Source organism: Phyllobates terribilis, unplaced genomic scaffold (assembly GCF_046119375.1).
Source record: "Phyllobates terribilis strain yellow unplaced genomic scaffold, ASM4611937v1 Scaffold_3__8_contigs__length_932513732, whole genome shotgun sequence".
Classification (NCBI taxonomy): Eukaryota; Metazoa; Chordata; class Amphibia; order Anura; family Dendrobatidae; genus Phyllobates; species Phyllobates terribilis.
Genome location: NW_027362763.1, coordinates 449,805,562 through 449,819,523, shown reverse-complemented (window position 1 = coordinate 449,819,523; position 13,962 = coordinate 449,805,562). Strand labels below are relative to the sequence as shown.

Sequence of the window (13,962 nt, the reverse complement as noted above, 5' to 3'; positions counted from 1 at the left end):
AAGTCCCACACACTGCTAGAAGGCCAAATATTTTTTCAGAGCTAGATGCAGACAAAAAATTATTTTGAATTTGCAACCTGATGGAGGTCAGTATAGATGGACTAATAGAACAAGTCCCACACACTGCTAGAAGGCCAAATATTTTTTCAGAGCTAGATGCAGACAAAAAAATATTTTGAATTTGGAACCTGATGGAGGTCAGTATAGATGGACTAATAGACCAAGTCCCACACACTGCTAGAAGGCCAAATATTTTTTCAGAGCTAGATGCAGATAAAAATTATTTTTCATTTGCAACCTGATGGAGGTCAGTATAGATGGACTAATAGACCAAGTCCCACACACTGCTAGAAGCCCAAATATTTTTTCAGAGCTAGATGCAGATAAAAATTATTTTTAATTTGCAACCTGATGGAGGTCAGTATAGATGGACTAATACAACAAGTCCCACACACTGCTAGAAGGCCAAATATTTTTTCAGAGCTAGATGCAGACAAAAAATTATTTTGAATTTGCAACCTGATGGAGGTCAGTATAGATGGACTAATAGAACAAGTCCCACACACTGCTAGAAGGCCAAATATTTTTTCAGAGCTAGATGCAGAAAAAACATATATTCAATTTGCAACCTGATGGAGGTCAGTATAGATGGAGTAATAGAATGATGCTACGCCCAAAATGTTTTACTTCACTAGGTGCAGTAAAAAAATTGGTATTCTATACACAGGTGGTGTAGCTTGCAACACAGATAGGCTACTCCACTGACTAACACACTCTGCAATAGGCCAAAAAGGATTAGCTTTGCTAGATTTAGCCAAATGCTGTGAAAAAAACTTGCACAGCACTGGCACAGACCTGCCTGGCAAAAACTGATAGGAACTGATGTAACTTAGTCCTGAAAAGGACTGCAATTACAATTAGTCTTTACTCCCAACCTATCTATTTAAGAGCACAGACCTGCCTGATAAAAGTTGTAGGAAATGCTGTAACCTAGTCCTTAAAAGGACTGCAATCACAACTATTCCCTACTCCCAAGCTATCTGTAGATTTGTGCGATTATTGGCTTGAAATTAACAAGGTATAGCGCGCACAGCAACAGCGGTGCCGTCTAACACGCAGCTGCAGCAGTGAGAAAATGGTGGCGACGGGGAAAATGGCTGGGTCTTATAGGGCAAGGACATGTGACATACACTGCCAATGACACATGCCCTTGCTTGTGTGAAAAAAAGAACTTCGCTCCGTGTGTGCGCTGCTGATAGGCTGACAGATTGCACCTCCCCACTGTAAATGCGGGAAAGAGAAAAAAAAATGGAGATCTTCATTATTCCTGCAGAGATCCTTCCCATGCCCCTCCCCCCGCCCCGCTTTACACTCAAACTGCGTATTAATATTAATTTTCATCATTACTGAGAAAAAATCCAGTTATGATTTTGGTGCACGAACAGTTATCGAACATAACCTCGAACAGCCGAATTTTTTTCAAATCGTTCGTGTTCGCCGAACGGCTCGAACACCACCCAAAACCGCTCGAATTTGAGATTGGCAAACAGTTCAAGTCGAACACCGCTCATCTCTAGTCCCAACCCCATTTATAGGGCAAGAAATCCCACTTATTAAACCTGACAGGGCACGCCTGTGTAGTGAAAACCATTTCCGGTGACTACCTCTTGAAGCTCATCAAGAGAATGCTAAGAGTGTGCAAAGCAGTCATCAAAGCAAAAGGTGGCTACTTTGAAGAACCTAGAATATAAGACATATTTTCTGTTGTTTCACACTTTTTTGTTAAGTATATAATTCCACATGTGTTAATTCATAGTTTTGATGCCTTCAGTGTGAATGTACAATTTTCAGTCAGGAAAATACAGAAAAATCTTTAAATGAGAAGGCGTGTCCAAACTTTTGGTCTGTACTGTAATATATATATATATATATATATATATATATATATATATATATATATATATATATATATATATAATATCCAACTGAACTAACAGTACTTCTGAGACTAATCCAGCTGCATTTATTCAGTGGTGATAGCAGGAGTTTGGCAGGCAGGCAGCGTATGCGGCAGACTGCAGTGCATATAGTGCAAGAGGGTCCACTGAATGTTCCTGCTGCTGCTGTTCTTACAGATATTTGTAGATATAGCCCCAGATATCAGGGGCCAGGGAAATTTTTTTTTTATCTTAATCCTGGTTATTTTCTTAAAAAGCAATCCAGAGTACACTATTTTTCTGCTCCATTTGCTTGTTCTCACTGCAGAATAAAGCCAGATCTGTTCCATATTTCAGCGATAAAAATACAAAAATTTAAACTGAACGTGGAAAATATTGGCCTCCTTTTCCATTCTGTTGCAGTGCGTCGGTCAAGCTATTCACACTAGGTGTCTGTGAAGAATAGTATTAGTAAATTACAGGCCTGCTATTTAAAACCGTCGTTCTCTGTCAGACATATCTCCTATAAGACTGTTCCCATATCAGACATTTCTTCCATTTTCATTCCGGTGCAGTGTGTCAGTCAAGCTTTTCACACTAGGTGTCTGTGAAGAATAGTATTAGCAAATTACAGGCCTGCTATTTAAAATTGTGGTTCTCTGTCAGACGTATCACATATAACTGCGTTCCAAAATTTCTCATGAACGTGGAAAATATTGTCCTCCATTAAAAATGAGCAAGTTGCATGGCAAGGGACGGGGAAGTGGACGTGATGGTGATGGTGCATGCAGAGGACGTGGCCGTGGGCAAGCTGAAATTGTGCCACAACAAACATCCACATCTTGTCGCTCGACCTTCCTGTCCAAATTAATAGGGGACCGCAAAACAACACTATTGAACACAGAGCAGTGTCAAAAGGTTATTGGTTGGATAGCAGATAATGTTTCCAGTCACTTAGCCACCACCACCTTGTCATCCACACGGTCAAGTCTCAGTAGCCGTGAGTCTGGACTGAATATTCCTCACCCTGATCCTCGTTCCTCCTACCATACAGAGTGCCCGGAGATAACTGATCCCACACTTGGACACTCAGAAAAGCTGTTCACTTTTCCATTTACAGATTCGGGCCTCTCGCCTGGCCAGCTTCAAGCGAGTGAAGAGGAGAACGCGTGTAGCGATGCCCAAATATTGAAGCAGCCATGGTCAAACGAAGGCGACAATGGGAAAGTGCAATTACTGTCGCAACAGGTGGATGATGATAATGAGACACAATTGTCAGAAAGTCAGGAGGAGGGATGGGGTGTGGAAGTGGAAGACGAGGTTGATATAGTAACTGACCCAACCTAGCAGGGGGACATACAGAGCGAGGACAGCAGCACACAGGGGGAGGGAGGCGTAGCACCACAACAGGCAGGAAGAAGCAGCGTGGTGGCCGCAAACACAAGGTGGGAAAGCGTTCCTCGTAACGACAACACGAAGGAAGTTGCCAGTAGAACTGTTATGTCTTCCTGAGTCCGGTTATTTTTTAAAGACTCTGCAGATAACCCCAAAAAGGCCATTTTCACCACCTGCCAGGCCAGCATCAGCAGGGGTAGCAAAAATAGCAGTCTGACCACCACTAGCATGATCAGGCACATGGCAGCAAAGTACTCGACTAAGTGGGCCGAACCCCAGGGTCCAGCAACAGTGTCTGCAGGGTGACACCACTGCTTGTTCCTCTGTTGTGCTTGCAAGCCAATACCCTGTCCATGGAGCATGCCAAGATGCCTCCACCCTGTCATTGTACACTTTCAGCTAGCACCATCAGCAAGCATGTCTACGTCCTTGTCCCAGCGCAGTGTTCTGTTGTCCCTACCACATTCCTTGGATGCAAGCGCAAATATGCAGCCAACGCCCCACAGGCCACACTACTAAATTCACACATTTCGCAAATGCTTATGCTCGAAATGTTGCCTTTTAGGCTCTAGGAGACGGAAGCTTTCCGCAACCTGATGGCGGCGGCAATCCCTTGGTACTCGGTCCCCAGCTGCCACTGTGTCCCACCACATTAGCCGTGCCCTCAACAATGCAGTTACTGCGAAGGTCCAAATAACAATGGACACGTGGACAAATGCTTGTGGGCAGGGACTGTACATGTCGCTTATGGCACACTTGGTTAATATACTGGATGCCGGGACACAATCGGACCTTGGGACGGAACACGCCCTCCTGACTCTGAGGATTGCGGGCTCTGGGTCAGTCAGGGTTGCCCCCCCATTCTACAGCTCCTGCACCTCTTCCTCCTCTTCAGCCTCCATCTCCGAAATGAGCACATTAGTCAGAAGCTGGAAGAACTGCAGCACTGCCTCGACCAAGCGGCAATAGGCTGTGCTGTAGCTAATATGCTTAGGTGACAAACCGCACACCGCTGCAGAGTTGTGGACAGCTCTGAAAGAGAAGGTAGATCTTTGGCTGACACCGCTGAACCTACAGCCAGGCATGGTCGTGAATGACAATGGCCGGAACCTGGTGGTGGCTCTGAAGAAAGACGAGCTCACACACGTACCATGCCTGGCCCATGTGCTTAACCTCGTGCTTCAGCAGTTTCTCAAAACCTACCCGGATCTGTCGAATCTTCTTGTCAAAGTATGCCACGTGTGCCAATTTTAGAAAGTCAGCTACAGCTTCCGCCACCCTTGCCGTGCTTCAGCAGCATTTGCAGCTTTCAACTCACCGACTGGCGTGGTGTCCCCATGCATTGGAACTTTACATTGCAGATGTTGGGAAGGATTTGTGAGCAGAAGAGGGCAGTTGGTGACTATCAGCATCAACACGGCCATCGGTTTTCAGTTCAGACATCACACATAAGACCGCATGAGTGGACATGGATGTTAGACATCTGTACCATACTCTAAAGCTTTGAGGAGTCCACCAAGATGGTGAGCGGCAATGACGCCATAATTAGCGTCACCATCCCACTTCTCTGTCTTCTGAAATGCTCTTTGCTCACAATTAAAGAGGATGTATTGCAGGCGGAGCACGATGAGGTGGAGGAAGGAACAATACAGGCTGATTCCACACAGCACAGCCTCATCTCATCCCAACGTGGATTGGGTGACAATAAGGAGGAGGAAGAACCGGAGCTAGTTTCCTGCACTATAGACGGTACTATCTGCACAACTGTCATACCGTCTGTTCAGCGTGGATGGCCTGAGGACAGGGATGAGAAGGAAGAGGAGGAGAAGAAGGATGAGGAGGAGAGCATGGTCAGTCGTCCTCTTGGTGAGGACACAGAAGTCTTGCCTCTTTGCAGTCTGGCACACATTGCTGAGTTTATGTTACGCTGCCTTTCCCGTGACCCTCGCGTTGTCCAAATTTTGAGTGACAGTTATTACTGGTTGGTGACACTTCTAGACCCATGCTATAAGGAGAACTTTCTGTCTCTTGTTCCCTTGCCGGACAGGCCTAATAAAATGGGGCAGTGCCAGAATTCCCTTGTCGCGGAATTATTAAAAAATTCCCATCTGAAAATGCTGGCGGCAGAGTTCACAGTTCATTGTACAACCAAGGAGTACAGGCGAGAGAGATACAAATGTAATCCAGTAGAAACAGGGGAACACTGTCAAAGTTCTGGGACAGTTTTCTCAGACCCTCCCATCGCTCAGGCCCTGAGGCGCGGGGTACTCTACCAAGGAGGGAGAAGTTTTGGAAAGGAGGGAGTACCTTGCCGACCGTACCAACGTCCTCTGTGATTCCTCTGTGCCTTATAATTATTGGGTATCCAAGCTGGACACATGGCATGAACTGGCTCTCTACGCCTTGGAGGTCCTGTCCTGCCCTGCCTCTAGCATTTTGCGTGTTTTAACTGCTGCTGGTGCAATTATAATGGATAGGCGCATCCGCCTGTCAACTGAAAATGCTAACAGGCTGACTCATAAAAATGAACAAGGGCTGGATTGGGCCAGACTTCTCAACACCACCGAATGATAGCAGTGTAGCATAAACTCAAATACATTGTCTTTTTTTGGGAGGTCTAACTCTATTCGCATGCACCTCTGTCTTCACACCCAGACATCGGTATAAGCTTCCTGATTTTGTCTATTTGCTCTTGTCCTCCTCCTTCTCCTCATCCTCATCCTCCATCACCATATCACCACAATATCTACCATATCACCATTTCTACGTCTCTTGCAAGGGACATTAGAGTTCCTCCAAATGTGTGGCGGCTGTTGCATTCACTGCATAGGCAAACATTATGGGAGACCCACTTCCTAATAATGGGAACATTGTTTTCAGGAGGCCGTCTGACCTCTACGTCTCTTGCAAGGGACATTGGAGTTCCTCCAAATTTTTGCCAGCTGTTACATTCACTGCATAGGCAAACCCTATGGGAGACCCGCTTCCTAAAAATGGGAACATTTCTTTCAGGAGGCCTTCCGACCTCTACGTCTCTTGCAAGTGACATTGGAGTTCCTCCAAATTTTTGGCAGCTGTTGCATTCACTACATAGGCAAACAGTATGGGAGACCCACTTCCTAAAAATGGGAATATTACTTTCAGGAGGCCCTCTGACCTCTACCTCTCTTGCAAGGAACATTGGAGTTCCTCCAAATATTTGGTAGCTGTTGCATTCACTGCATAGGCAAACAGTATGGGAGACACACTCTCTAATAATGGGAACATTATTTTCAGGAGGCCTGCCGACCTCTACGTCTCTTGCAAGGGACATTGGAGTTCCTCCAAATTTTTGGCAGCCGTTACATTCACTGCATAGGCAAACAGTATGGGAGACCCACTTCCTAATAATGGGAAAATTGTTTTCAGGAGGCCCTCCGACCTCTACGTCTCTTGCAAGGGACATTGGAGTTCCACCAAATTCTTGGCAACTGTTGCATTCACTACGTAGACAAACAGTATGGGACACCCACTTCCTAGAAATGGGAACATTGCTTTCAGGAGGCCCTCCTTCCTCTACGTCTTTTGCAAGGGACATTGGAGTTCCTTCAAATTTTTGGCAGCTGTTACATTCACTGCATAGGCAAACATTATGGGAGACCCATTTCCTAATAATGGGAACATTGTTTTCCGGAAGCCCTCCGACCTCTGCGTCTCTTGCAAGAGACATTGGAGTTCCTTCAAATTTTTGCCAGCTGTTGCATTCACTGCATAGGCAAACACTATGGGAGACCCACTTCCTAATAATGTGAACATTGTTTTCAGGAGGCCTTATGACCTCTACCTCTCTTGCAAGGAACATTGGAGTTCCTCCAAATTTTTGGCAGCTGTTGCATTCTCTGCATAGGCAAACTGTATTGGGAGACCCATTTGCTAATAATAGGAACATTGTCTTCAGGAGGCCCTCCGACCTCTACGTCTCTTGCAAGGGACATTGGAGTTCCTCCAAAGTTTTGGCAGCCGTTGCATTCACTGCATAGGCAAACAGTGTGGGAGACCCACTTCCTAATAATGGGAACATTGTTTTCAGGAGGCCTTCTGACCTCTATGTCTCTTCTAAGGGACTGTAACATCCCTGGTGGCCTGCTGACATGGCTTACCACCTCCCACCATGCAAGACTGCCATCTTACCTATCAGTCCAGGCTGCTCACTTTGCTCTAATACCTGCTGTGTCTCTTGTCTGATTGCTTAGGGCGGCAGCGCGGTTACTGCCTGATTCTTATAGTTACTGTGTGCACATTCCTAATGCCTCCCCAGCCTATTGCTGTGAGTCACTGGATACTTAAACCCCCTCCACTCAGTAGGAGGGGCCTGAGCAACACTTTCTTACAGTGTGTTCTGTGCAACTGAGTTGCCAGGTCCTGTCCTGTATCTAGTCTATTCCTGTCACCTTGGGGCCTGTATACCCAGGCCTGTTACCTGTATCTGTGACTTCTAGTCTGTTCCGCCGCCCTGGCGGCTGTATACCCAGGCCTGTTGCCTGTATCTGTGACTTCTAGTCTGTTTCCGCCACCCTGGGGGCTTGGTTCCCCGGCTCGTTCCTGTATCTTGTTCCTGGATCAGTTCCTGTCTGAACTGTGTCCTAGCCCGTTACCTGTTGGTCTCTATGTCTGAACCTTCCCTTTTCCTGCAGTGTCTGAACCTGCACCTAACTTCAACTCGTTGTCTCTGTACTTCTGTTTGTGAGTTTTGTGTCCACTCGCTACTTCATAGTAAGTACCTTGTGTGTATCTGGTTCTGCTTGTCCCATTTCCCAGCCTCCGTATCTACCTTCTGTGTTCTAACTATCTTCCTGTATTTTCCAGTCTGTTCCATGTGAACAGAGCCCTGTCCTGTCTGCATGCACCTTCTGCTCTGTTCTGCTCTGCTTGTCCACCGCATCTGCGGTTTCACTCTGCTCTGCTTGTTCACCGCACCTGCGGTTTCGCTCTGCTCTGCTTGTTCACCGCACCAGCGGTTTTGCTCTGCTCTGCTTGTTCACCGCACCTGCAGTTTCGCTCTGCTCAACTTATTCACCGCACCTACGGTTTTGCTCTACTCTGCTTGTTCACCGCACCTGCGGTTTTGCTCTGCTCTGCTTTTTCACCGCACCTGCGGTTTCGCACTGCTCTGCTTGTTCACCGCACCTGCGGCTTCGCTCTGCTCTGCTTGTTCACCGCACCTGCGGTTTTGCTCTGCTCTGCTTGTCCACTGCACCTGCAGTTTCGCTCCGCTCTGCTTGTCCACCGCACATTTGGTTTTGCTCCGCTCTGCTTGTCCACCGCACCTGCGGTTTCACTCTGCTCCGCTTGTCCACTGCACCTGCAGGTTCGCTCCACTCCGCTTGTCCACCGCACCTGCGGTTTCGCTCCACTCTGCTTGTCCACAGCACATGCGGTTTCGCTCTGCTCTGCTTGTCCACCGCACCTGCGGTTTCGCTCTGCTCTGCCCCGCTTGTCCTCCACGCCTGCGGTTCTGCTCTGCTAGTCCACCGCACCCGCGGCTCTGTTCCTGTATCCCATTCTGTACTGGTCCTTATCCAGCCTGCATTCATACCTGCCAGTATGTGCCTGTCTGCATACCAGCCGTGCCTGCCAGTACCCGCCTGTATGCATACCAGCCGTGCCTGCCAGTACCCGCCTGTCTGCATACCAGCCGTACCTGCCAGTACCCGCCTGTCTGCATACCAGCCGTGCCTGCCAGTACCCACCTGTCTGCATACCAGCTGTGCTTGCCCGTTCCTGCATTCCCCGGTGTGGGTCAACATCTGTGACCGGGGTCTGACCTGGAGTAGCACCTGGTCCCTCTGCTCGGTTCCTACCTGTTTCACGGAGTCGACTGAGCCGCCGTGCGACCTTGGTCGGACCGAGTTGATACTTAGTCACGCCCCTCCAGGCACTCCTCGTTTCATGGTCCAGTGGGATCACTAACCACGCTCACGCCAGTCAGTCCGGGCATGAGTGTAACAGGGACATTGTAGTTCCTCCAAATATTTGGCAGCTGTTGAATCCACTGCTTAGGCAAACAGTATGGGAGACCCACTTCCTAATAATGGGAGCATTGTTTTCAGGAGGCCCTCTGCCCTCTATGTCTCTTGCAAGGGACATTGGAGTTCCTCCAAATTTTTGGCAGCCGTTGCATTCACTGCATTGGCAAACAGTATGGGAGACCCACTCCTTTCTAATGGGAACATGTCGTTACAGTGGCACGGCTCTATGTATCTTTAAATTGTTATTGGGGTATTTCCTAAATTTTTGCAGCTGCTGGACTCACTTCATACCCTATAACTGTATAGCAGACCCGCTCCTTTCTAATGGGAACATGTCGTTAGTGTCTTCCAGCTCTATGTGTCTTTAAATTGGTATTTGGGTATTTCCCAAATTTTGGCAGCCCGTGCAGTCACTGCATGGGCATTACCACTCTAGGAGACCCACTCCTTTATAATGGGAATTTTTTTTTTACTGAGACCCTCCTCTATGTCTCTTCAAAGGGGTATTGGGGTGCCTCCAAATTTTTGTCAGCCCTTGCAGTATCCAATAACAGTATAGGAGACACACTCTTTAATAATGGGAACAACAAATCATAGCCAACTGCTGGCCCTTTAAGAATAGTAAGGGCCACCTGATGGCCCTATAAAAATAGTGTTTGTGACTTTCAGAGTCCCTCCTTCATAAATGAAACAGGATGTGTCTCATGATGTCTCACACACCACATGGCCAGATAAGGCAGTAAAATGTTAAAATGACATTTCCTGGTGAAAACATTTTTCACCGTTGAAAGCAATGCAAAAGTGCAAAAACGCATAAAAAAACGCTACGTGTGAACATAGCCCAATGTGTGGAGGAGCATTTTTGTTTTTGGTTATTTATTTTGCCTTATATGCAAGTTATTACCCTGAAAAGGATGTTCCTTAACATTTTCTCAGGAAAATCCATTTTGGATTTGTTTTTGTATGTTTTATTGCAAGTACGCAAAAGTGTCGTAATACCTCTGACAACATTGCTGACAGCAGTGACCTGGGGTCTTCCTCATGCTGTTCCCATGTCATTTGAGCACTGTTCCCATCGAAGTGGGCAATTTTTAGGCCCTCTGAAGACCGCCGGCGGGGAGGGGGGGGCGCCGGAAAAATGCTTGTGTTTCCCATAGACTTACATTGGGCTCGTTACTCAGACCGAACACTTCAAGCATTCCAATTTGCTCGACCCGAGCAACGAGTACCTGAGCATTTTAGTGCTCACTCATCACTACTAGTTACTGATCCAAAGCTGGTCCCAGAGTGTTCCAGTGAGGTTGGAGCCTTAATGTTGCTTTCAAGTATCAAGTAAGATTTCCCAGGGAGATGCTTACAGATCAGGAGACCATGTTCATGACTCATCTAATGCAGTCCCTTTGTAATAAAATGCAGGTGCAGCACTTGGTATGAAGCTCATATCACCCAGAGACTAACGGTTTGTGTGAACAACTCAACGGTACCTTTAAGCAGATGCTGGTGAATTCCTATGGGCAGGACAGGAAGTTGTACCTCCCACATCTGCTGTTTGCTTACAAAAAGATAACTCAGGCTTCAACATGTTTCTCTCCTTCGAACTCCTGTATGGCAGGAAAGGGAATCCTGGGAAGGAGAAAACTGGTCACCCCCTAAGACTGCGTCATCAAGTATATCATGCGATTTCATAACAAAATGCAGTTATTGATGCAGTTGGTGCTTGAGAATATGGGGCAGGCCCAAGTCAGCCAGAAGCTGTAACATGATCGGAACGAAGTACAAAGTACATCAGAAGGTGTGGATCCTAGTCCCTAGTTTTGACCATGAGGCATACATAAAAAACACAGGACCGCATAGCAAAAGTTCTAATTGGACCCATGTCCCTCTCCCCCCCAAAAAAAATATTTTGCGAAGTAGATGGCAAAGATATCTCCCAACTTTATTAAATGGGACACGTTTTGTGGTACATACACAGTAACTATGCCTGTATTGAAGCCCCTTAGTGTTCTCACCCATGATGGCTCTGTGGTTAGCACTGTAATCTTGCAGCACTGGGATCTGGGATTCAAATCCCACCAAGGAACCAAGGACAACACTGTAAGGAGTTGGTATGTTCTCCCTGTCTTTACGTGGGTTTCCTCTAAGTACTTCAAATTCCTCCTTCAGGGCGAAAACATACTGATAGGGAATGTATATTGTGGACCCAGTGGGGACAGTGCTGATAATATCTGTAAAGCGCTATGGAATTAATGGATCTATAAAAATTTGTAAAATAAATGATACCCCTTTTATGGCCATAATTGAGTGAAATACTCCCAAAAATGCTCTTGTGAATCCCCCTTCACAGCTTACTCCACATGTACAGTATGATGCCTCCAACACACTATTATATCCCCACAGAATAATGCCCCTAAAGTGCCTTCCCACCAGAGGTGTATCTAGGCTTTCTGGCACCCGGTGCAAGATTTCAGTTTGGCGCCCCCTCTTCCTCGAGCATATATGCAACTGCTGCTCTTCCTAATTCTCTCAATGTTCAGTGAAAAACTGAGAGAATCAGGAAAAGAAGCTCATTGTCATGTGACCGTAAGATTGAAAATCGCATGTGATGACTGCTGGAACTTACAAACAGAGCTGAATCCTGCCAGTGAGTATATTACACGCTGTTAGGATTGGCTACAGTGCTTCATTTTATAATTAAAAGGCTCATCCGAGTTTGAGCCGTCAAAGCTATAGAAATGGAACAGATAATGCACTCACCAACAGTGTTGCTTGATAATAGTCCTGTTTATTCGGGATTACACATGCGGAGTAGTGGTGCTGGTTCTGGGGTGCGGGGATAAGAGGACAACGGCCGTTTCACGTGAGTCCTGGCTTCAACGGGTCCACTGCGTAGTGGTTTCACTATATATGGAATTTGCACCACCTGGCTCGCATGCACACGGCTAGTGCCCTGTCTACCTGGTTTTCAGGCTAACACCCTTTCATATGCAGAGTGCAGCGATTGAAGGCTGCATAGTGTGACTGGTGCCTCACTATTTCTTTTCATATGCTCGTCCAGGTTTGAGATGAAAGTCTGTAGTCATTCTATGTGCACAACGCATGTACTCCACACATTTAGGATTCTTCCTTGCACAAGTATGCGATTTGTATACTTCTGGCCACATTCCAACTAAACGTGTCTGGCCTCGCACAATTAATTTTCATTGAGAGAGGCAATGCATGTCTAGTCGGTATGTGACTGCATGTGTGCAAATCGCCGGCACGAGAGAATCCTGACAGCATGCAGTGCGCACTGTGAGGATTCAGAAGTCTGCAGTCACATAGAATGACTGCAGACTCATCACAAACTTGTACAACCCCTTTAATGCTCCTAACAAATAAAAATATGAGAATTAGTCAGTATCACAAATAACATTTACATCCAGGTACCTGATGGATGATGTTGTCTCTGGACTTGTTCTCTTTCTTTTATTCTTTATCTTGTCCAGACGTCATGATGAGTTTTGTCATCCACAGCTTGTCTCTGCAGACTTCCATCTTCTCCAGTCTTCTGCAGCACATCCCCACACGATGCCCTTAAAGATAGCAGTGTCATTATAATGCTCCTGAATAAAAATATCTGCCCTTCGCTGAGCTCCTGAATAAATAATTGCCCAAGAGAATGCCAAGAGTGTGCAAATCAGTCATCAAAGCAAAAGGTGGCTACTTTGAAGAACCTAGAATATAAGACATATTTTCAGTTGTTTCACACTTTTTTGTTAAGTATATAATTCCACATGTGTTAATTCATAGTTTTGATGCCTTCAGTGTGAATGTACAGTTTTCATAGTCATGAAAATACAAAAAAATCTTTAAATGAGAAGGTTTGTCCAAACTTTTGGTCTGTATTGTGTATATATATATATATATATATATATTTCTATATACAGTATGTATATATATATATATATATATATCTTACATAGTCTCCTTTATTATGTATATTGCATCCCCTTATTACACAATGCCCTCTCTTGTTATGTACAGCACCATCCCTTACATATCGCATGATATAGCACCTTATTTTTTATTAGATAGCATCCTCTGTTGTTAGATATACAGTGGGTATGGATAGTATTCAGACCCCTTTCAATTTTTCACTTTTTGTTTTATTGCAGCCATTTGGTAAATTCTAAAAAGTTAATTTTCTTTTCTCATTAATGTACACTCTGCATCCCATCTTGACGGAAAAAAACTGAATTGTAGAAATTTGTGCAAATTTATTAAAAAAGAAGAACTGAAATATCACATGGTCATAAGTATTCAAACCCTTTGCTCAGACACTCATATTTAAGTCACATGCTGTCCATTTCCTTGTGATCCTCTTTGAGATGGTTCTATTCCTTCACTTAAGTCCAGCTGTGTTTAATTAAACTGATAGGACTTGATTTGGAAAGGCATACACCTGTCTATATAAGACCTCACAACTCACAGTGCATACAGAAAAACAACCTGGCACTCAGAAGACTCATGGGTTCTTTTAGTGATTTTTAATAAAGTAATGTAGTAAATAACAAATAAACAGACGTTTCGGTCACACTAGACCTTCATCGGTGTACTACAAAAGCAAAAAAATATAATAGTGA

General features: G+C 45.5%; 1 long non-coding RNA gene across 1 annotated transcript in view; it reads right to left on the bottom strand.

Moving 5' to 3' along the window:
* LOC141258169 (uncharacterized) overlaps positions 1–13,962 on the bottom strand; it is a 146,107-nt gene that overhangs the window by 109,632 nt on the left and 22,513 nt on the right. The window contains exon 2 of the long non-coding RNA XR_012318220.1: positions 12,767–12,912. This is a non-coding gene — a long non-coding RNA (uncharacterized lncRNA). The remainder of the gene's footprint in view (positions 1–12,766; positions 12,913–13,962) is intronic.